The sequence below is a fragment of the Cibotium barometz genome, chromosome 52, assembly GCF_041138505.1.
Source record: "Cibotium barometz isolate CiBa-2024 chromosome 52, ASM4113850v1, whole genome shotgun sequence".
Classification (NCBI taxonomy): Eukaryota; Viridiplantae; Streptophyta; class Polypodiopsida; order Cyatheales; family Cibotiaceae; genus Cibotium; species Cibotium barometz.
In genome coordinates, this window is record NC_141097.1 from 3903919 (window position 1) to 3928430 (window position 24512).

A 24512-nucleotide genomic window follows, 5' to 3' on the forward strand; every position below is an offset into this window, starting at 1 on the left:
ATACCAAAGATCATTTGATGGTGACCAAACTTTGTGAGCATGTGGGCGGGGAACCTCACCACTTTCTCGCAAATTTTGGTCACCATTGGATGATGTTTAAGTACGATGGAATGAGGAAGAGTAGGATTTTACATGGCCTCTTGAGTACTAAGAGACTTGAAAATTGCACAAGGGATGCTAAAAGTTTGGTCACCCCATCAGACGATGTTTGGGTATGATGGCATGGTGAAGATTGAGATTTTCTATGTCCTCTTGGGGGAATTAAGAAGCTTGAAAATTGCATAGGGGGTGCTACTTGTCTTAGCAAACATTTTCCAATGGTGACCAAACTTTGCGAGAATTTGGGAGGGGTCCCCCCCCACATGCTAGCAAAGTTTGGTCACCATCAGATGATGTTTAAGTACGATGGCATGGGCTCGGCATGGGGAAGAGTGGGATTTTCAATAGATAATACGATAGACAAAGTGAAAAAAACATCCATAAACCATGAACATCAACTAAAATTCACTGATCCTTAATAAAGTCATAACTCATAAAATATAAACATCAACTAAGTACATCAAAATATGAGCTAATCCTCCTACTCTCGATTTAACCACTACTTCAATAGATCAAAGTACAATGTAAATGAGATACACTAGCTAGTCTGAGGTTATTCACTACCAATAAATCTAAGTACAAAGTGTGAGACCCCTCTGCCCCCTCCGTGCACCAGATTCCCGATTGCTAGAAGTAGCGGAAGTAGCTTCCTCTTGCGCGCGACAGGGTTTCCCACTCGCGGCCTTCGCCCTCGAATGTCTGGATATGGGACTAATTTGGTGGTCATTCTGAAACCGAAACTGCAAAAAATTTCCCTTGCCCGAAAAACGGGGACGATTCCACCTTTTTGAATCTCTTAAAAATGAATTTTCTAACGGTGTTAAGAGACTAAACTATCCTTCACCTGATTAAACCAGAAGAAGGAAAACTATTACTGACTTAACTTGAAGAAATCAACGCTTTTTTCCTAACCGAAATCAGGCACAGTCGTTGATCTACTCATTTGAGAAATTCTTCAGGTTTTTTTTTTACTACTTGAATTCTAAGTGTATTCCTATTATTTCAATTTAATTATTAAAACTCCACTGATTCCAGCCTAACCCCATCTGGCCCATGGGTTAGCCACCACCCAACCACTGGAATCGGTAGAACCAGAAAATTACTCACCCACCCATAATTGAATGCCTTTCTTAACTTTTTCTTTCGAATACAGATACGCACACACTCCTCTTTAAAACTTTAACATATAAATAATCCACCACTGAAAAATAGATATTGGACGATAATCATTTCATCCATCTACATATCTTCCACGACATACGCATGGGTGTCCTAGGCATCGCGAGCCCGTGCATCGCCTAGTCAGAACTCTCCGGATCCTCCTTAGGTGTCCTGGCACTTCACTCAGGGACCGCTTTGTTGGTCCTCGTCCATCGTACCGAAAGCATACCATTTTTTAACCATACCGAGGCTGGTCAAGACCTGGGTAGGCTTTGCCGCGTGAGCTATCCTTTGAACACTCCCCGTTGTCAGCTGTTGCAAGTGAACTTTCCTTAGAAAAAACATATGCCAAATGCTCCCTCCAGCATTATGGCGTAAGACAGTCCTTTAAGAAAATAGGGTTTCTATGCAAGTTTTCAGTTTGATTTTCTTTTTAATACAATGAGTATTCCTTGAATCAGTATCCCCAAAACTTCTTGAACGGAATTCTGAATTTCGTACCAAAATTCCTCGAATTTTATAGCCTTGATCCACACAGATCAATTCGAAGGGTCTCAAACTTAGTTTCAAATTTGGCGAGAGTTTTGAGTGTATTTTTCTAAACTGGTCACACCTTCTTTCCTTGGTCCTGCTCATAGTCTGATTCACGATTCAAGTCGGATAAGATTTTTCCTGAACTATCTTTCTCAAAAAGGTTTGATAATTCAGTTACTATTTTACTAAATTTCTTTCTTTGAATATTCACTTCACTGATTTCTAAATTAGTTACGAATTCGAATGAGAAATAAATTAATTATTTATCTGAATATTTCAATCTCGATAGATTTCCTGAATTTTCTTTTTACGATCCATGTGAATATAAAACGATAGAAATTTCTCTCTTAAAGTATTTAATTATTCATTCATCAAATACTCATAAAATTTAAGAGAATTCTAATTTTGATTAAAAAAATTCTTTATGCATCTATTTATGCATAAAAATAAACTTCAATGGGAATAACACTTTTATTAAAAAAATCCTTTTATGCATCTATTTATGCATAAAATTAATTTTAATAGGAATAACACTTTAAAAATAAAAAAGAGCTTCTTTATGTATCTATTTATGCATAAAAATCAATTTTTATAAGAATAACGCTTTTATAATAAAAAATTTCTATCATGCATCTTTCTATGCATAGAAATTAAATTTAATAAGAATAACACTTTTATAATAAAAAAATTTCCATTATGCATCTTTCTATGCATAGAAATTAAATTTAATAAGAATAACACTTTTATAATTAAAAATTTTCATTATGCATCTTTCTATGCATAGAAATTAAATTTAATAAGAATAACACTTTTATAATTAAAAAATTTCATTATGCATCTTTCTATGCATAGAAATTAAATTTAATAAGAATAACACTTTTATAATAAAAAAAATTCCATTATGCATCTTTCTATGCATAGAAATTAAATTTAATAAGAATAAAACTTTTGTAATAAAATAAAATTCCTTTATGCATCTTTCTATGCATAGAAATCAATTTTAATAAGAATAACACTTTTATAATTAAAAAAATACATTATACATCTTTCTATGCTTAGAAAATAAATTTAATAAGAATAACACTTTTATAATAAAAAAATCCCATTATGCATCTTTCTATGCATAGACATTAAATTTAATAAGAATAAAACTTTTGTAATAAAAATAATTCCATTATGCATCTTTCTATGCGTAGAAATTAAACTTAATAACAATAACACTTTTGTAATTAAAAAAAACTTCCATTATGCATCTTTCTATACATAGAAATTAAATTTAATAATTAATATTAGTAATATCCATGCATATTCATAGGTGAATATATACATGGAGTAATTAGAATATTTCTTTTAGATGCAAAAATGGTGGGAATTACTCTTTTGGAATAACATAAAAATAACTTTCTTTTCCACAAAATTCTAGAAAATTTTACCATAACCTCCTTTGTATGGCTGACCATTTCTCACTTTTATCATTCTTTATTTAACTTAAATTAACCCAAATTAGATTCATAGAACTCTAATCTACACAATTTTCTACATTCAAGCGAGTAAACAATAAGAAGAGTTTAATTAATCGTGTTTTGTTAATCTTTCTAGGATTAAGAAAGGCTGGAATGTAAAGAAGAGAAGGGGGTGGCCTTTTTCTCAAAGGCATAGCATTTAAATTTAATTCAATCAATTGTAAAACAAAAAAATCAAGAAAACCATAGATTTAAAATTTGTAAATAAGTAAGAAAATTAGCTTACATGGAGCTTGTAAGCTCTCCTTTAGCTTGAGGGATTGAGGGTTCTACTCTTGTTTGAAGCAAGAGTGGCCACCAACTCACTTTGGAGAGGATTGGGCCAAAAATAATTGAATTATTAAGAAATTCAATGTAGATGGCTCAGGACAGGAGTAGAGTAACAGTGCATAAACACCATCAAGCTTTTACAAAGGGGGAGGCTTCTATTTATAGGAAAAAGTGAGCCTCTAACCAAGCAAACTGATTCTAGAATTCTCCAGATTAGTTTGGTCAATTTTTGACTATTTTTGGGTCACTTCAGCTTACTTTTTGGATCTAGTTTTGAAACAGGAGAGAGGAGAGATGAAAATATCTCATTTTATTGATTAAGAATTGGGGGTAATGTTGAGAACAAGGTGCCTACTTCATGAGGGGAGATCCCTACTCTGAGGTGTCAAAATTCAGTTTTTTAATTGTTTTCTTTGGTCCTTGTCCACTCTTCATCTTATGTGAGCATTTACTCATTTTTGGGGGATTTTTCTTTTATTCTTCAATTTATCTTCTCCCTACATTTGGATTAATCTTATTGGTCCATAAGAACCTTAATCCAAAATTTTCAGAAAATCTTGACCCTTAGGCTAAGGTTGTGCACATTATAATTTATTTCTAATGCACCTTAGGAATTTCTTTTTAAACTTCTGTTTCGGGGGAATTTATTTTAATAAGAAGGGATATTTTTCCATCCAAAGATATCTAAAAACTGAATTACCTCTCTGCAAAACATTTTCTCTCTCTCTAGGCCAAAATAGGTAGAAACAAGATCTTTTATTATTCTGAAAAAAGAGGATTGATTACAGGGGAAGAAACTGGACATCTTCCGGGGGATGGGACGGAATCTTACATCCTCTCCCACTTGAAAAATGCGAGATGTCCTCATGTCGCAAACTGGGGGTAGTCTTGCATGAGTTCGTCGGCTTCTTTCTCCCAGGTGGCGTCTTCAAAAGGATAGAACTTCCATTTGACTAATAATTCTCTCATAATTCTGTTCCTAAGAACCTTCTCTCAAATATCAAGGATTTCTTCAGGTTGGAGTTCCATCTGCCCTTGGGTTGAAGAAGTTAACACTAGTTTGGTACCAAAAAAGGACACTTAAGTGTCCTTTTTTAGACGATGCAAATAAAATGCTACTTGCGCTAGGAAAGACATATTCAAAATCCCTCTTGAGGAGTTTGAATATGTGACCTAATGTGTCTTTAAAAAATGTAACCTTGCAATTTGGATGCTGGCACGATAAGGAATTACACCCATAAATAGGACTTTCATGAGACTGCAACTCAGGTTTGAGAAAACCGCCTTATAAGCTTAGAGAAAAAAATCACTAAGTCCCATGAAAAATTCCAAGTAATTATTTCATATTTGTGTCAAAGATTTTGCCAAGTTTCACATGAAATAAAATTCAATTGAGAGTGTCTAAATAGTAGGAAGTTGTGTGTGTTTGATACACCACTTTTTAGCATCCATTTGTATCCAAACCAATACATGGTTTTAATGTGTTTGCAAGTTTTTTAAGGTGATACAATGCTTACTCTATCCATTGAGATCTTAAAGTTATATGTAAAAACCCCTTAGTAAGCTACAAATATTAATTGTTTCAAAATGTCAAAACTACACACAACAAAAATTTTGGATTTAGATTCTTGAGTCATACGCATTACATTCCTTAGTAAACTTGCAACATTTTGTCTGTATAGAATAATTCCGCTAAGGTACATTGTACAAACATAATTTGGGCACCTAAAACCTTTGTTTCATGGTTGTTGAGAGAGAATTTAAAAATTTTAAAAAATGTAGCACGATTGAAAAACTAAGATAGCGCTCAAGTAGCAAGATTTACTTGAGCTTGGGACCCCAAAAAATATGTATTAACTTGGTTTTGAACTATATAATCATTTTCGATTGCCAATTTGCACTAACATAACCCTAGTTTTATGGAAGTACCTTCGGAAGGCCAAAATTTTCCTCTTTTTCAGCATCTTGATAATTATGAGATTTTTGTTATAGTTCACAAGTAGCTTAGTAACTAGGACCTAAAGGAGATTGTGTTGTTTTGAAACCCCAAGTTCTACCAATTGACTTTTACAAACATGAAAAACCTGATTTATTCAAGAAGTTATAGGCATTTTATGGGATTTTTGACAAAACAGCTTCAAATTTCAATGAAAATATCAAGTTAGAGTTTTTTTGTCAAATTTATAATATAGCTTGTGTTTTGACATCATGAAAAATTCCCTTTATTTTTTGACTTTTAACCTACCTATGGTTGAAACAAGGTTTAGAAATGTTGTTTCTAGGTTCCCCAAAAAATTCCAAAGTTTTGGTGAGAAACAGGACACTAAAGTGTCAGGACACTTTAGTGTCCAATTATAGAACTAGTGTTAAGAGTTCATCATTAAGCAAATGATTTGGGCTCAATACATACTTCTTAAGTAGGCTGACATGAAATACATTATGTACTTTGAGATGAGGAGGCAAAAGAAGTTTATAGGTTAAGTCACCTACTTTTTTTGTAATCAGATATGGCCCACAATATCTGGGGGATAACTTCTTGTACTTCCCAAGAGATAGAGAACTTCTTTGGGGCATACTCGAATGAAGACCATATCCGCTTCTTCAAATTTTCTGTCTGACCTCTTCTTATCTGCATACTGCTTCTGTCTATCCTGGGCAGCTTTTATATCCTTGCGGATTGATTGCATCTGCTGGTCTGTGTCGTCAAGCATCTGTTTGGACATCTCAACCCTAATCAATGGGCCAGACCAAGTTAATGGTGTTAGGTAGTCTTGTCCATACAGAGCTTTGAAAGGGCTCATCCCAATACTTCGGTGATAAGAAGCATTGTAGGCAAATTCGACTAGAAGCAAATAGCTTAGCCACTTCTTAGGTTCCCTACCACAGCATGACCGAAGTATATCTTCGATTACTTGGCTCACCCTTTCTGTTTGACCACCATCGGTCTTGGGGTGGTAAGCTGTGCTGAGATCCAAGAAAGTTCCTACTGCTTCAAAGAATGCAGTCCAGAATCTTGACGTGAATTTGGGATCTTGATCACTTACTATTCTCCTGGTGGGCAGGCCATGCAATTTGAAGCTTTCCTTGAGGAACACTCTTGCCACATCCACTGCAGTGTAGGTTTCTTTTACTAGAATCAGATGGGCCACTTTGGTTAGTCACTACCATGAAGATGGAGTTGTAACTTGATTGCACTGAAGGTAGTGCACTGAAGGTAGTCCAGTAATAAAATCCATATACTGAAGGTAGTCCAGTAATAAAATCCATACTGAAGGTAGTGCACCAGTAATAAAATCCATACTGATACATTCCCACTTCATCTGGGGGATGTCTAATGGATGTAACTTCCCAGGCATTTTTACTCTCTTGGCTTTGACTTTCTGACATATCAGGCATTGACGTACATGATTAAGTACATCCTTTTTTAGTCCAGGCCAAAAGAAGCTTTTCTTTACAGACATGTAGGTCTTGATGAAACCTGGATGTCCTCCTATATGGCTATCATGGGCTTCATTCATAATTTGATCCTTAGTTCCCTCATCATTGGGAATGCATAGCCTGCTATTATAATACATAATTTCTTCATCCAAGTTGTACCCTTGAACTCGGTTCAACTCCTGATGAGGAGTTTTGCTTTCTTGCATAAGTAGGGGGTTGCAATAGGGCCAAAGAATCTATCCTGCATGATCTTCTCTCTTGCTTCATCAATCAATGAATTTGGCACCACTCTAATTGCAAGCAAGGAGGCTTTTCTACTGAGGGCATCTGCTACCACATTTTCTTTGCTTGGGCAATACTTGATTTCAAAATCAAATTCTTGCAGGGTTTGCATTCACCTTCTTTGGCACATGTTGAGATCCTTCTGAGTGAAGATCCACTTTAAGCTCTGATGATCTGTCATCAAAGTGAACCTTTGACCCAATACGTAATGTCTCCACAACTTCAAGATCAAATTCCTGCTGAAAACATTATTTCCCAGATTTACTTTAAAATTTTAGGCAATTTCTGCTGCTGTTGTTTTGTAAGCTTACAACAGTGCTCTGATACCAACTATGAGACCCCTCTGCCCCCTTCGTGCACCGACGAATTCTTGGTTGCTAGTAGTGGAAGTAGCTTCCTCTTGCGCGGGGCAGGGTTTCCCACTCGGGGCCTCGCCCTCGAATGTCCAGACATGAGACTAATCTGGTGGTCATTCCGAAACCGAAACCGGGAAAATCTCCATTGCCCGAAAAACAGGGACGATTCCACCTTTTTAAATTTCTTAACGAATTTTCTAACGGGGTTAAGAGACTAAACCATCCTTCACCTGATTAAACCAGATAGAAGGAAAACTATTACTAACTTAACTTGAAGAAATCAACGCTTTTTTCCTAAAACCGAAATCAAGCATAGCCGTTGATCTACTCATTTGAGAAATTCTTCAGGTTTTTTTTTTAACTACTCGAATTCTAAGTGTATTCCTATTATTTCAATTTAATTATTAAAACTCCACTGATTCCAACCTAACCCCATCCCTCCCCTGGGTTAGCCACCACCCAACTACTGGAATCGGTAGAACCAGACAAATACTCACCCACCCATAATTTAATGCCTTTCTTAACTTTTGCTTTCGAATACAGATACACACACACACTCCTCTTTAAAACTCTAACATATAAAATAATCCATTGACAAACAGATATTGGTTACAGATGTCATAACTCAAAATTTCCATTCAGTCCCTTGTTTCTCAAAAAATAGTATCACTTTGGACTCTCCGTTGAGACCAACTGGTCAGCAAGATCCAGTAATAGATTACAATAATCATTTCATCCATCAACATATCTTCCACGACATACGCATGGGTGTCCTAGGCACCGCGAGCCCGTGCATCGCCTGGTCAGAACCCTCCAGGATCCTTCTTAGGTGTCTTGGCACTTCACTCAGGGATCGCTTTGTCGGCCCTCATCCATCGTACCGGAAGCACACCATTTTTCAACCATACCGAGGCTGGTCAAGACCTGGGCAAGCTTTGCCGCATGAGCTGTCCTTTGAACACTCCCCGCCAATTGTTGCAACCGAACTTCCCTTAGAAAAACATATAACAAATGCTCCCTCCAACATTCTGGTGGTGTAAGACAGTCCTTTAAGAAAATAGGGTTTCTATGCAAGTTTTCAGTTTGATTTTCTTTTGAATACAATGAGTATTTCTTGAATCAATATCCCCAAAACGTCTTGAATGGAATTCTGAATTTCATACCAGAATTCCTCGAATTCTGTAACCTTGATCCATAGAACAATTCGAAGGGTCTCAAACTTAGTTTCAGATTTGGCGGGAGTTTTGAGAGTATTTTTCTAAACTAGTCACACCTTCTTTCCTCGTCGAAACTGACAAAAGAGTTTGGTCTTGGTCATAGTCTGATTCATGGTTCGAGTCGGATAAGATTTTTCCTGAACTATCTTTCTCAAAAAGGTTTGATAATTCAGATACTATTTTTTGAAATTTCTCTTTGAATATTCACTTAACTGATTTCTAAATTAGTTACAAATTCCAATGAGGAATATATTAATTATTTATCTGAATATTTGGATCTCGATAGATTTGTCGAATTTTCCTTTTACAATCCGTGTGAATATGAAACGATAGAAATTTCTCTCTTAGAGTATTTAATTATTCATTTATCAAATACTCATAGAATTTAAACATAGAATTTAAGAGAATTCTAATTTGATGAAAAAATTTCTTTATGCATCTATTTATGCATAAAAATCAACTTCAATGGGAATAACACTTTTATAAAAAAAATCCTTTTATGCATAAAATCAATTTTAATAGGAATAACACTTTAAAAATAAAAAGAATTTCTTTATGTATCTTTTTATGCATAAAAATTAATTTTTATAAGAAAAACGCTTTTATAATAAAAAAATTCCTTTATGCATCTTTCTATGCATAAAAATCAAATTTAATCAGAATAACACTTTTGTAATTAAAAAAATTCCATTATGCATCTTTCTATGCATAGAAATTAAATTTAATAAAAATAACACTTTTATAATAAAAAAATTTCCATTATGCATCTTTCTATACATAGAAATTAAATTTAATAAGAATAACACTTTTATAAAAAAAAATCATGATGCATCTTTCTATGTATAGAAATTAAATTTAATAATAATAACACTTTTATAATAAAATAAATTTCCATTATACATCTTTCTATGCATAGAAATTAAATTTAATAAGAATAACACTTTTGTAATAAAAGAAATTTGCTTTATGCATCTTTCTATGCATAGAAATCAATTTCAATAAGAATAACACTTTTATAATAAAAAAATTCCATTATGCATCTTTCTATGCATAGAAATTAAATTTAATATGTTGATTGAATTAAATTCAAATGCTATGCCTTTGAGGAAAAGGCAACCCCCTTCTCTTCTTTACATTCTAGCCTTTTTTTAATCCTAGAAATATTAACTAAGGGATTAATTAAACTCTTATTATTGTTTACTCTCTTGAATTTAGAAAATTATGTAGATTAGAGTTCTATGAATCTAATTTGGGTTAATTTAAGTTAAATAAAGAATGATAAAAGTGAGAAAAGGTCAGCCATACAAAGGAGGTTATGGCAAAACTTTCCAGAATTTTGTGGAGAAGAAAGTTATTTTTATGTTATTCCAAAAGAGTAATTCCCACCATTTTTGCATCTAAAAGAAATATTCTAGTTACTCCATGTACATATTCACCTATAAATATGGATGGATATCACTGATATTAATTATTAAATTTGATTTCTATGCATAGAAAGATGGTTTTTTATTACAAAAGTGTTATTCTTATTAAATTTAATTTCTATGCATAGAAAGATGCATAAAGGAACTTTTTTATTATAAAAGAGTTATTCTTATTAAATTTAATATCTATGCATAGAAATATGCATAATGGAAATTGTTTTTATTATAAAAGTGTGTAAAATAAAAAAATCAAGAAAACCATAGATTTAAAATTCATGAATAAGTAAGAAAATTAGCTTACATGGAGCTTGTAAGCTCTCCTTTGGCTTGAGGGATTGAGTGTTCTACTCTCTTGTTTGAAGCAAGAGTGGCCACCAATTCACTTTGGAGAGAGGATTAGGCCAAAAACAATTGAATTATTAAGAAATTCAATGTAGATGGCTCAAAATAGGAGTAGAGTAACAGTGCATGAACACCATTAAGCTTTTACAAATGGGGAGGCTTCTATTTATAGGAAAAAGTGAGCGTCTAACCAAGCAAACTGATTCTAGAATTTTCCAGATCAGTTTGGTCAATTTTTAACCATTTTTGGGTCAGTTCAGCTTACTTTTTGGATCTAGTTTTGAAATAGGAGAGACGAGAGATGAAAATGTCTCATTTTATTTTTGATTAAGAATCGGAGGTAATGATGAGAAAAAGACGCCTACTTCATGAGGGGAGATCCCCACTCTGAGGTGTCAAAATTCAGTTTTTTAATTGTTTTCTTTGGTCCTTAGTCCACTCTTAATCTTATGTGAGCATTTACTCATTTCTGGGGAGTTTTTCTTTTATTCTTCAATTTATCTCCTCCCTACATTTGGATTAATCTTATTGGTCCATAAGAACCTTAATCCAAAGTTTTTAGAAAATCTTGACCCTCAGGCTAAGGTCTTTTGTGTACATTATGATTTATTTCTAATGCACCTTAGGAATTTCTTTTTAAACTTCTGTTTTGGGAAAATTTATTTTTATAAGAAGGGATATTTTTACATCCAAAGATATCTAAAAATTGAATTATCTCTCTTTAGTACATTCTCTCTCTCTAGGCCAAAACAGGTAGAAACAAGATCTTTTATTATTCTGAAAAGGGGATTGATTACAGGGGAAGAAACTGGACATCTTGAGGGGCTAGGGAGGAATCTTACAAAAGGTAAGTGAGCTAACCCAGCTAGTCTGAGTTCACTACTATCAAGGGGCACCCTATCAGTATCGTCATCTCTTATAGGTGGTTGACATGCATGTTAAGGATGATGTGCATGTCGAGGAGGCTCTACCAGCTGCCTGCTGTTGGAGAGGTCATCGAATCTCTGCATGGAGGTCTACCTCAAAGGTAGTATCATAAGCTAGTGCTGGTGTACTCGGGAGCTCACGAGTCCCATAAGCTGCTACACCCCTCTCCCTCTTATAGGTGGTTGACATGCATGTCAAGGATGCTATGCATGTTGAGGGGGTTGTGCCGACTCCTGCTGTTGAAGGAGTTATCAAATCTTTGTAGGGAGGTCTACCTCAAAGGTGAGATTATAAGCTGGTATTTATGTACTTAGGAGATCATAAGTCCCATAAGCTGCTACAAGCCTCTCCCTCTCTAGACATCATGCTACTACAAGACATCTCTCTCTATAAACCTAAAATCTGTAAATCAGCAATGATCCATGCTTGTCGCTCTATACGTTGTGAGGGGAATCTCTAGCCCACTCTAAACATAATGTGTAGATAGAAGAAATATACATATGATAGTGTGAAGAAGAATCCAAGTGGCTAAAAATGATGCATGGCCAAGTGGATAAGTACAGGTGTGCAATTGAAAAAGGAAAGCGCATGGTGGAACAAAGAAGATGGGCGGTGCAATGTTCTAGAAGGAAGTAAGGCAACGACAAGGAGAAAAGAAGAATTAGAAGAAGTTTTTGAGTGCGGCTCATCAAGAGTATGGCAAGAGTGACCACCGAGGAGCGAGACCACTAGAGAGAGACTACATTTAAGTGGGCTCCTACAAGTTTGTTTGTTGGAAGTTGGAGTTCCTGCAAATATTTCAAGTTTGCAGAAGAGAAGTTAGGTGTAGTGTGAGAGAATCAATTAGATCAGAGCAGTGGGAGAGATGTAGTCCAGAGAGTCTTGAAGGAGGTATGTCCCCTTGGATCACTGAGGAGCTGAGCTTTGTTAGATACTTGATTCATATCACAGTCTTCTCAAATGTATAGTTGTTTTCTGTCCAACTAAGTACTCTTTTTGTGTGGAAAAGGCCTATGATGTGTGACAATGGATTCATGGAGTTCGAAGTTGTGTAGCCGAGTCTCTATATGGGAAATCCTTGAATTTCTTTTGAGGCTTCTTCTTATGTTAGTGCCCATGTCTTAGGGTTTTTGAGACTTTGAAGTGTTTTTGTATATCTGAAGCAAACAAAGTTTGGTTTGTGATATCCTTTGTTTTGGAGTTTTCATTTTTGTGATGATGTTATTTGGTTTGAGTTTATGTAGATGAAACTCCTGAGTGTGTGAGTCTGATGACTAGGGAACTGATTTAAATCCACTAGTATATCTCTTGTCTGATATGCTACCTGCCCAATCTACATCTGTGTACACATATAGCTCCAATGGTGCACATGCTGCATAAAACAATGCATAGTCAATAGTAGCTCTCAAATGCTGAAGTGTGCATTGGGGCCTCCTGATCGTGACATAGATCAAACTCCCCACCACAATTTTCCTGTACATAGTGGGGTCCTCTAACACATAACTTGCATCCACACTGAGCTTGCCATTTTGATCTAATGGCACTGAGATTGGCTTACAACCAGCCATCCCATACTTGGACATCATGTCAAATATATATTGTCTCTGTGACAACCGTAATACCATCAAGTGTGCGAATGACCTCAATGACCAAAAAGTAATGCAAATCTCTCAAATACTTCAAGTCAAACTTCCTTTTGAGAATATTTTTCACATGCTCAATCTGTTCCAAGTTGTCACCCCCAATAATAAGATCATCTACATAGATGGTGATGATCACAATACCCTTATCACTCTTGCGCACATACAAAAAGTGATCTGTATCTACTATATGAAAACCAATAGTGATAAGATACTCAGCAATCTTGTCATGCCATGCTTGTGGATCTTGCGTCAGCCCATACAAGGCCTTCGAAGCTTACATACATACTCTGGGTGACCTGTATCCTCAAAACCAAGATGTTGTTCCATATGTCCATTGGAGATTTGATTGCTCATACAAAATGCATTGCTATGAAGGCCTTTGACTTGTCATCCCATAACTCATAGGTTTTCTCATCTTTATAGGTGCATAGAAGAACTGTTTCACAATAAAAAAAACCTTGTGCAATGGCATTCCCCCATCGGTCCTTTGTAGGTCTCTTACATAGCTGTCCCTCCTTTGTACATTTCAAGATGACGAAGCTCTGGGGGGTCTCAATAACCTCTCCTTGCTCTTGATATTGTAGCTCCACTACTATTGCTGTTATTGTGGTTGGATATAGCAAAGCCTGCTACTCTTTTGTGTGTGCCCAAACTATGTGAACACTATTATGGGTTGTTGTGGAAGATGCTTCTGATGGGCTGTTGTGGAAGATGCTTCTTATGTGCTCTGCTGGCTTTTGCACCCTTCACGCTCTTCTCTACTGATGCGCTAGATTCTTTGAGTTCTTTCTCTCAAACTAATGAAACCCTAAATGTGGGGAAAGAAAGAGTAACTTGAGAACCTAATATTAATAATACTACTAATTTGCTAATGAAATCTCTAATCCCTTCCTAATAAACTAAACCTAAAGTAGGAGAGATAGACCTAAGCTCTGATACCATGTTGAGAATCATGGATCGAGCTCTCCTAAAACTACACATCCTAATAACAAGACATTTACTTAATCATAAACTAATCCTACACTAATCATAATACTAAACTAAGGTAGATAGAAATGAAAAAAACTCATCTGATGAGTGTGTGCAAATTAAGGTTTAGACTCAAGTAGTTAGGTTACAAGATGGAAACTTGTACTCATAAAAAGACTTGAGATGTTATGCTTGTATTCCAATGCTTGAAATGTCCTCCTTTTATATGAGGAGAGTACAACTCGGCCTTTCTATTGCATGTGGGATAAATCTCCCTTGGTGATGTGGCTTCTCACACTCACTCCATATTTTCCTTGTGCTCTTTGGCACCACATTTCTCAAGAGTCCTACAAAATTCTTTTAATGGATTTGTCTCTAACTTCAGGTGGTGAAACTTGGTGGGTACTCTCTTCTAGCATGCAAAAAACATCAGTTAGACAAGCAAACACACTCTCCTTGTCTCTCATATATTGAGCTTGTAAGATTGCTCCCCAGCCCCTCAAGATGTCCAGTTTCTGTAATCAATCCCCTTTTCAGAATAATAAAAGATCTTGTTTCTACCTCTTTTAGCCTAGAGTGAGAAAATGTTCTAGAGAGAGGTAATTCAGTTTTTAGATATCTTTGGATGGAAAAATATCCCTTCTTATTAAAATAAATTTCCCCGAAACAGAAGTTTAAAAAGAAATTCCTAAGGTGCATTAGAAATAAATTATAATGTGCACAAAAGACCTTAGCCTAAGGGTCAAGATTTTCTGAAAAATTTGGATTAAGGTTTCTATAGACCAATAAGATTAATCCAAATGTAGGGAGGAGACAAATTGAAGAATAAAAGAAAAACCTCCCAAAAATGAGTAAATGCTCACATAAGATGAAGAGTGGACTAAGGACCAAAGAAAAGAACTAAAAAACTAAATTTTGACACCTCAGAGTGGGGATCTCCCCTCATGAAATAGGTGCCTTTTTCTCATCATTACCCCTAATTTTTAATATAAAATGAGATATTTTCATCTCTCCTCTCTCTTGTTTCAAAACTAGATCCAAAAAGTAAGCTGAACTGACCCAAAAATGGTCAAAAATTGACCAAACTGATCTGGATAATTCTAGAATCAGTTTTCTTGGTTTGAGGCTCACTTTTTCCTATAAATAGAAGCCTCCCCCTTTGTAAAAGCTTAATGGTGTTTGTGATGAATGTGACTCGGGTGGCCTTGGATTAAGGTCTCTTCCGCTCTTTCCATTTCTTCCCACAATCTTTCCTGTGCTTGCCTGTTGACCTCATGTTCTTGCCTCCGAGCCTCCAACCCAACTTGCCTCTGTGATTCCATCCATTCCTCCCTCAGCTTGTGAACCTTTCATATTATTTGATAGTAGCTTGGTGTAGTTTAACTTTCCTTTGGTACTATTCCTCTTGCTAACGCCTTCGCTCTTTGGCTTCCTTTTGCAAATTCACTTGCCCGTCTCATCTCTTCTTCTACACAATCATGGACTGCCAAAATAATTTTTTGTATAGCTTCGGTCCTAAATCATTTTACATGCAATGTATTATATTTGTGCCTATTAAGTTCCTATAAACAAAGGAAAATGTTTTGTCAAAAACCTCATAGCTATGTTAGATGATGGAGATGTAGATTATAAACATCACTTACATCAAGAATATTAAAAATCTTTTTTAACAAAAGAAATGCGTTTAGGCACGTCCTCCATCCACGACTGATATCTATAGATTGGACTAGCACCCTTATTCTTTGATATCTGATGTTTTGAACAAGATTTGAAGCCAATAAAAGGTGTTCCACGACTGATGCAAACTTTTGAGCACATCTAAGAAGTCGACAAAACAAGCATTAGTTTATCCTACTTAAATAAATCTATTTATATGCTTTTGGAAGAGGGACTTACTCTCTAATGCGACCATGATATTCTTGAACAGAGTTTGCAAAGTAACATATATTTTGTGCAATGTCATACAGAAAAACAAACTCCAATGTTAGCTAAAAAAATTAAACATGACATAAGTCCTATAAAAAAACAAATGCAAATTGCCTAATAGATGATGTCAATATATAACTTAACATGAGACTCACTGTTCATTATAAGGTTGACCTTCTCAAACTAGGCTATGAGGTCCAAAAATGATGTCCCCTCATTTTGCAATTGCCCTGATATGAGGGGATCAACAACATATGTACTATTCTTTATCTCTTCTAGTAGAAGTGAGAGATAATACCTACAGGCAACAATGAATAAAAAATAGAATTAGGATTTGTGAAAATTAGAATTAGAATTAGAAAATAGAATACATCACAATCATGCCAACATACACAATCATGCCAACATACACAATCATACCATAGTGCTACATTCATGACTGCTATAACTTCCAATATCCCGAAACATTGCAAAGCATGTAAATCAGTTGCATCTAAGCTAGTAACAAGCCTTGTGCCTCGAATTGTAAATGCCATATTGATGATGAGCACTATACTCTCCAAATCCCTTAATTCTATGATATTTTCCGCTTCAATAATGTTAATTTCTCTATTTGTTGGATTTTTGGTCTACATCAACATCTGCTAGATCATCAGAAAAATTATCACCATCACTAGCAAAATTGGAGGGTTGTGGCTGTGCGAAAGCAGCCTTTAGTTGTGCCTCTGGTTTTGGTTTTGTGTGAGGTTCTAGTTGTGTGACATCTTGTTGTGACTGGTCTTATGCTTCTGCTCTTCTCTGAGTGCAAGAGTGGATGTACCTGTAGTCGTGTGACCAACATGGGTTTCTCAAAACTGGCCTCCCATCATGAGGATGGAGGGGTGAGACTGTTAGGATCTCCAGCATGCAATGATCGACTAACAAAAATAGGTGAAAATAAATGGTTATATATTTGTACCTCAATCTATGAAGTGTATCAAAATCCCTAAGCATTATTGTAAGCCTAGGGGCATGGGTAGAGGAAATATGCATCTTTAAAAAACTCAATTAGCCAGTCTTTCAGTAATTTCCTAGAGACACAAAACTACAGATGCTTGCCATTGCTCAATGCCAATACTCTAGTGTTCACAAGTATCATGCACAAGCCTCTGAAATGGTAGGCTCACTATTTGCAAGTTGCATATGTTGCTCAATCTGTGGAAGCTCTTGCAAACTTACCATGTGGGCTTGATATCCTCTCCTCCTACCTTGCACGTGCAATGACTCCGTAGGCCTTTCACTTATTTGTTTCTAGCCTTCGAGTAGTTCGCTTAGTATGCGCCATCTAATAAATAAGCTCAGTAAGATGACAACTGAAAATTTGTTCGGAGTCAGTACGAAGCGATAAATGGTGGACTAGCGGGATGCCCGTGACCCCCACTACAAGATCTTATTGTATAGTCTGTGAGCAACTAATCGCTTGGTATTGACCCCCGCTACAAGATCTTATTGTATAGTCCGTGAGCAACATGACCCAAAGGGGAGTTAGCACCAAGCGATATGGGGCCAGCAGGATGCCAACAAGCCTCTTATTTCTTGGTAATCACCCTGTGAGAAAAATGATGCAAGGGGTAAGTACCAAGCAAAATGGAATGGCCTACAGGATGCCACAAGCCTTGTATCACTTGGTACTAACCCCGTGAGTAAAAAGACCACAAAAGGGGGTCAGTACCAAGTAATATGGGGCCAACAGGATGCCAACGAGCCTTCTATTGCTTGGTACTGACCCCGTGAGCAAAAAGATCATAAAAGGGGGTCATTACCAATCGCGATATGGGGCCAGCATGATGCCAATGAGACTTCTATTGCTTGGTACTAAATCCGTGAGAAAAAAGACCAAAAAAGGGGGGTTAATACCAAAGCGATATGGGAACAACAAGATGCTAACAAGCCTTATATTGCTTAATACTGACCCTGTGAGCAAAATGTCAGAAAAGGGGGTTAGTATCAAGCAATATGGGGCCAGCAAGATGCCAACAAGCCTTTTATCGCTTGGTATTGACCCCATGAACAAAATGACTACAAAAGGGATCAGCACCAAGTGATATGGGGCCAGCAAGATGCCAACAAGCCTTTTATCGCTTGGTATTGACCCCATGAACAAAATGACTACAAAAGGGATCAGTACCAAGTGATATGGGGCTAGCAGGATCCAATGAACCTCCTATCTCTTGGTACTAACCCCAAGAGCAAAATGACCACAAGGGGTCAGTACCAAGAAAAATGGGAACTCTAGGATTCCAACGAGACTCATGTCACTTAGTACTGACCCCATGAGAAAAATGACCACAAAAAAGGGGATCACTACCAAGCGATATGGGGAATACAGGATGCCAATGAGACTCGTGTTGCTTAGTATTGACCCCATGAGCAACATGTTCCAAGGGGAGTTAGTACCAAGCAATATAAGGCCAGCACGATGCCTACGAGCCTCCTATCAATTGGTACTGACCCCATGAGCAAAATGACCACAAGGGGATCACTACCAAGTGAAATGGGGCCAGAAGGATGCCAACGAGACTTATGTTGCTTATTGGTACTGACTCCGTGAGAAAAATGACCACAAAAGGGGGTCAGCTCCCAAGCGATATAGATGCCAACAAGACTTGTGTTTCTTGGTACTTACCCTGTAAGCAACATGTCCCAAAGGGAGTCACTACCAAGCAATATGGGGTCAACACAATGCCCACAGGACTCCTATCGCTTGGTACTGACCTCGTGAGAAAAATGAGCCTATAAAGGGGGTCAATGTATTAAGTGATATGGGTCTTGCAGGATGCCAATGTGACTTGTGTCACTTGGTATTGACCCCATGAACAACGTGTCCCAAGGGGAGGCAATACCAAGCAATATGGGGCAACTATAATACCCACGAGCCTCCTATTACTTGGTACTGACCTCGTCAGAAAAATGACCGCAAGGGGCTCAGTACTAAGCAACACAAGGCCAGAAGGATGCCAACGAACCTTGTGTCACTTAGTACTAACCCTGTGAGTAACATGACCCTAAGGGGGTTTGGTACCAAGCAATACGGGGCTAGTAAGATGCCAATGAGCCCCTTATTGCTTGGTGAAGACCCTGTTAGCAACATTACCCCTAACAAACCACAATACGTTGATGGCACGGAAGCGGTAGAGCTGTCTACGCCCTTATAGAGTACCACACTTCCACACACGCATGCAAACACACCAGAACACCAGACCAAAGAGCATGAACAAGACTCATATTTCAGAAAAGACCTTGACCTTTACAGAGTCGGATATCCCAAGATATCCCAGACACCAGCTACACCAAGCACCGCTCGCAATCAGCCCTCTCCAGCTCCTGGTCGCTCCCAATCCCTTCGCTCCTGCTTCTCTGCAGTAGCCCTCTTCACTCTCTGCTCTGCACCTCAGCTGAGGTCCCCTCGGCTACACCTCGCACACTGCCAGTTCTCAAAGGATAAAACCAGTCATCATCTCATCTGGTCACCATCCCAATAACCAGCCCAAACCACACAATACCAAAGGCCCACCAAGCCTGCACCCTTTTGCACTTCGCCTGCCTGTAGCTGTCTCCCCAGTCACCTTAGCAATTCAGACTCTTCACTTGATAATCCAGGCGCCTTCCACTAGCACCAACTCGTGCTTCAAAGTCCAGCCGCTGCCATCTTCACCTAGCCTTAGTACCCGCAGCAGCTATGCTACCTGCACCTCATCCAGTTAACCAAGAGGGCTTCTCTCAGCCCTTCACGTCCACTTCAACACACTTCATACACTGTGATGCCAGCCCTTTTACACCAGCTGCGCCTCACCTTGCCGGCTGCGCTCCACAGCTTCGCTAGCCTTCCAGCCCGTCACCTTACAACTGGCGTCTTTCACACCAGCTCCCACAAACTCCCACACGGCAGCTCCTTCAGCCAACCTCACATCATAGACCTGTAGCTGCGCTCGTACGCTCCAGAGGTCCCCAGAGAGTCTCCCAGCTGGATCCACTCAGGCGGCCCTCGAGCCCTCATCGCTGGCAATCCTCTCTCGCCCCCCTCTTCTGCACTGCAGCTGCGCTCTCCAGCCCTGTAGCTGCAACCGCCCACGAACACACCGGGCTCCTCCTCTCTTGGTCCAGCTGCGCCGACCTCGCTGCTCTTACTGCAGCCCTCACACGCGGCACTCCCCAGCTACCACTGTCTTTGCACACATGGGGCTCTTCTGTCCTCGCACTCCAACGAGACCCCCCCACTGCTGCACTGCAACCACACCCTGGCTACGGTTCTACTAGGCGGCTTCCTTCTCACCCAGGAGGACCCCCACACGCGAGCCCACACGTCGGCTCTTCAGCACTCACGCCTGCACGCTCCTCTCGCTCCCACAGAGTCCCCCCCATCAAATCAAGGCGGCGATCCTTAGCTTATCTGCAGCCCGACTCCACCAGCTCGTCCGCTTCTGGAACGTAGCGTTGGCAGCATAGTAAAGCTCCACGCCTCTCTTCTTTTTTTGGCCATATAATATTATATATATTTTATTTTACCTAAGAGAGGGCCACCCCCATCTTTTCACATCAAATGCCCATGGCACATAGCCCCTTCTCACCTTTTTCTGCCCATACTCACATGTTTCCACATACCTTCAATGCGACGACCTTCCAAGTGCCCATTGTCCATGCGGACGCATATACAATTCGAGCGGCCAAACGGCTGACATCCTCTCCATCATCTGACCTCTCACTGGACAAGCTGCAACAAGCTCAAAGCCAATTCATCCACACTGAACACCTGGCAACGCTCTCCTGAGCAGAACTTTGCACAATTGCCATGCACCTGTATGTACACATTATCAGCCTCTATTTTTAGCCACACATATTTAGCAACCCCCTTTTTTCTGCTGAGACATTTATGTCCAGCAGCTGCACAATCAGAAACCACTTATCCCCCTGGATCAAACAAAAACCTCGGTGCATCTTCCTTCCAATCCTTCACGCATTCCCCTCCATCAGACAACCGTTGAAGCACCCTGTCATAACCTTCCGTTTCCAGCAACCCCCTTGGCTCTTCATGTATGGCCTCAGCACCGTTCACTGTCACACTTCCTCCTCCAGACCAACTCACATAGTTTTGTGACGGGAACATCCATCCCTCACCTCTACTCCCCTCGGACATATCTGACTCCCACTCATAGTCATGTACCGAAATAACACTCATCTTATCATCAACCTCCATCTCATGGTCGCAATCCAACTTGCAGCCCACATCACTGGCTTCCAACCCTTCCTCTGGGCAACCTGCCAGACCCAAACTATAACCAAACTGCTCATCCATATGCTGAGCATCCACATGCGGTGTGTCCACCATACACTCACTTCCCTTCAGCCCATCAACATCACACACAGCAACCTCGTGCACTGTAGACTCATCATTGTCGCTTTCCTGCAGTTTCTCCAGCTTCAAGACCATTGGCGATCCTGCAAGATTCTCCACATCTTGCACAGGCATCCCTACCAAGTCCAAGCTCCCCAAACTCCCAGGCAAAGCATCTTGGTCCCCCTGACCAACAACAATAGTCTCACATGCATCCTCACCACTCACAACCACCAACTCATTCTCCTGGGCATGACAAGGAACACACACCTTATGTTCAGCATCCACACCTGCGAAATCTATCGCACCATCATCCAAAGGAGCATCCAGATCACCATCACTCACACCATCATTCTCTTCCTGCTGCACAACTGGCATGCAAGCACTCTTCTCAAAGGAAGCCATCTTCAACAGATCATCCAGTGCACTATCCAGTACACTATCCAACTCACCATCCACACTCTCACCACAGGCTGCAATATCCAACTCATCACCTGGATCATCCACATGCACTCCATCCACAGCACCTTCATCTGTAACACCTTGATCATCACACTTCACCTTGACTGGCTGAAGTACTGGCACCTGCTCACAATCCACAACATCATCAATAACCTCATCCTTCTCCTCCTCACCTTCTGAAGGCTCTTCAGGGCTGATTCCAAAAACCTCACCCTTCTCCTTTTCCAGCAGGCTAACCTGTCCCATATCCTGCTCTCCAAATGTGACCTCATGGACCTCACAAACACTGGGCTGGATTGTATCCTTCACCTGCATATTAGGGCCACTCACCCTATCACTCATTCCCAAGGACAATTGATATATTCCACCATTAGCTTTGGCTGGTCTCTCACATTGTGGACTCATATGACCCCACTCACCACAATTCTGGCATTGCACATCACACAGATACCCTTTCCCTCTTCCAATATCTGCTGAACTTCTTTCAGAACCAAATGATGCATCAGGCTTCCTTCCCATATCACCTATGCCTCGTCCTCTTTCTGCAGACTCTATCCAATTCACACTTAAAGACTTCATGAGCTCCACTGCATCATGAACTTCCCTCTTGAATGAGTCCTCCTGTCTAGGAACAACAGCAGCTTTCCTTCCAGGATGTATACTCTCAATCTGTGGCACCTTCACAAACCTCTTCGGCTCTTCCCGCATTCCCATTTGCCTCAAACGTTTCACCTTCCACTCCTTCTCACGAGCTACTCTGACAGCCTCCTCAAAGCTATCCAGGTTCTTCAGCTCCACCTTCAGTCGGATCGTTGGCTCCAGACCTGCCACAAACCGCTCCCTCTTTATCATCTGCGGGGGTACTTCAGGAATCAGAGCCTCACACCACAGACTCCACAGTCTACCAAACTCTATCAGATACTGATCCACATCCTGACCATCCTTCTGCTGAATGTTGCACAATTCCTTCCACACCTCATTTGGACACTTCACCTGGACAAACTGTGCCAAAAAGGCAGCTCTGACTACACGGTACTCAGGATCCTGTCGATGAACATTCCTGTGTGCAGTCACAAACATCTGCAGCCATACTTTTGCATCACCCTGCAAAAGCAATAAGCCAAAATCCGAGAAAGGATCTCCGGGGTTGCCCTGTCCTTCATCAAAGCTGTAAATTCCATCTTCTCCAGAAACCTGGTTGCATTCTCCTGCGGCAATCCCCAATACTCCGGAAAATCCTGAGCCATCTTCAAATCTCTCTTCACACAGCCCTTTTTCTTCTTCCACAAACCAGAGGAAATCTGCTCCTCTGTGGAGGCACCAAAAAGTGATGGCACGGAAGCGGTAGAGCTGTCTACGCCCTTATAGAGTACCACACTTCCACACACGCATGCAAACACACCAGAACACCAGACCAAAGAGCATGAACAAGACTCATATTTCAAAAAAGACCTTGACCTTTACAGAGTCGGATATCCCAAGATATCCCAGACACCAGCTACACCAAGCACCGCTCGCAATCAGCCCTCTCCAGCTCCTGGTCGCTCCCAATCCCTTCGCTCCTGCTTCTCTGCAGCAGCCCTCTTCGCTCTCTGCTCTGCACCTCAGCTGAGGTCCCCTCGGCTACACCTCGCACACTGCCAGTTCTCAAAGGATAAAACCAGTCATCATCTCATCTGGTCACCATCCCAATAACCAGCCCAAACCACACAATACCAAAGGCCCACCAAGCCTGCACCCTTTTGCACTTCGCCTGCCTGTAGCTGTCTCCCCAGTCACCTTAGCAATTCAGACTCTTCACTTGATAATCCAGGCGCCTTCCACTAGCACCAACTCGTGCTTCAAAGTCCAGCCGCTGCCATCTTCACCTAGCCTTAGTACCCGCAGCAGCTATGCTACCTGCACCTCATCCAGTTAACCAAGAGGGCTTCTCTCAGCCCTTCACGTCCACTTCAACACACTTCATACACTGTGATGCCAGCCCTTTTACACCAGCTGCGCCTCACCTTGCCGGCTGCGCTCCACAGCTTCGCTAGCCTTCCAGCCCGTCACCTTACAACTGGCGTCTTTCACACCAGCTCCCACAAACTCCCACACGGCAGCTCCTTCAGCCAACCTCACATCATAGACCTGTAGCTGCGCTCGTACGCTCCAGAGGTCCCCAGAGAGTCTCCCAGCTGGATCCACTCAGGCGGCCCTCGAGCCCTCATCGCTGGCAATCCTCTCTCGCCCCCCTCTTCTGCACTGCAGCTGCGCTCTCCAGCCCTGTAGCTGCAACCGCCCACGAACACACCGGGCTCCTCCTCTCTTGGTCCAGCTGCGCCGACCTCGCTGCTCTTACTGCAGCCCTCACACGCGGCGCTCCCCAGCTACCACTGTCTTTGCACACATGGGGCTCTTCTGTCCTCGCACTCCAACGAGACCCCCCCACTGCTGCACTGCAACCACACCCTGGCTACGGTTCTACTAGGCGGCTTCCTTCTCACCCAGGAGGACCCCCACACGCGAGCCCACACGTCGGCTCTTCAGCACTCACGCCTGCACGCTCCTCTCGCTCCCACAGAGTCC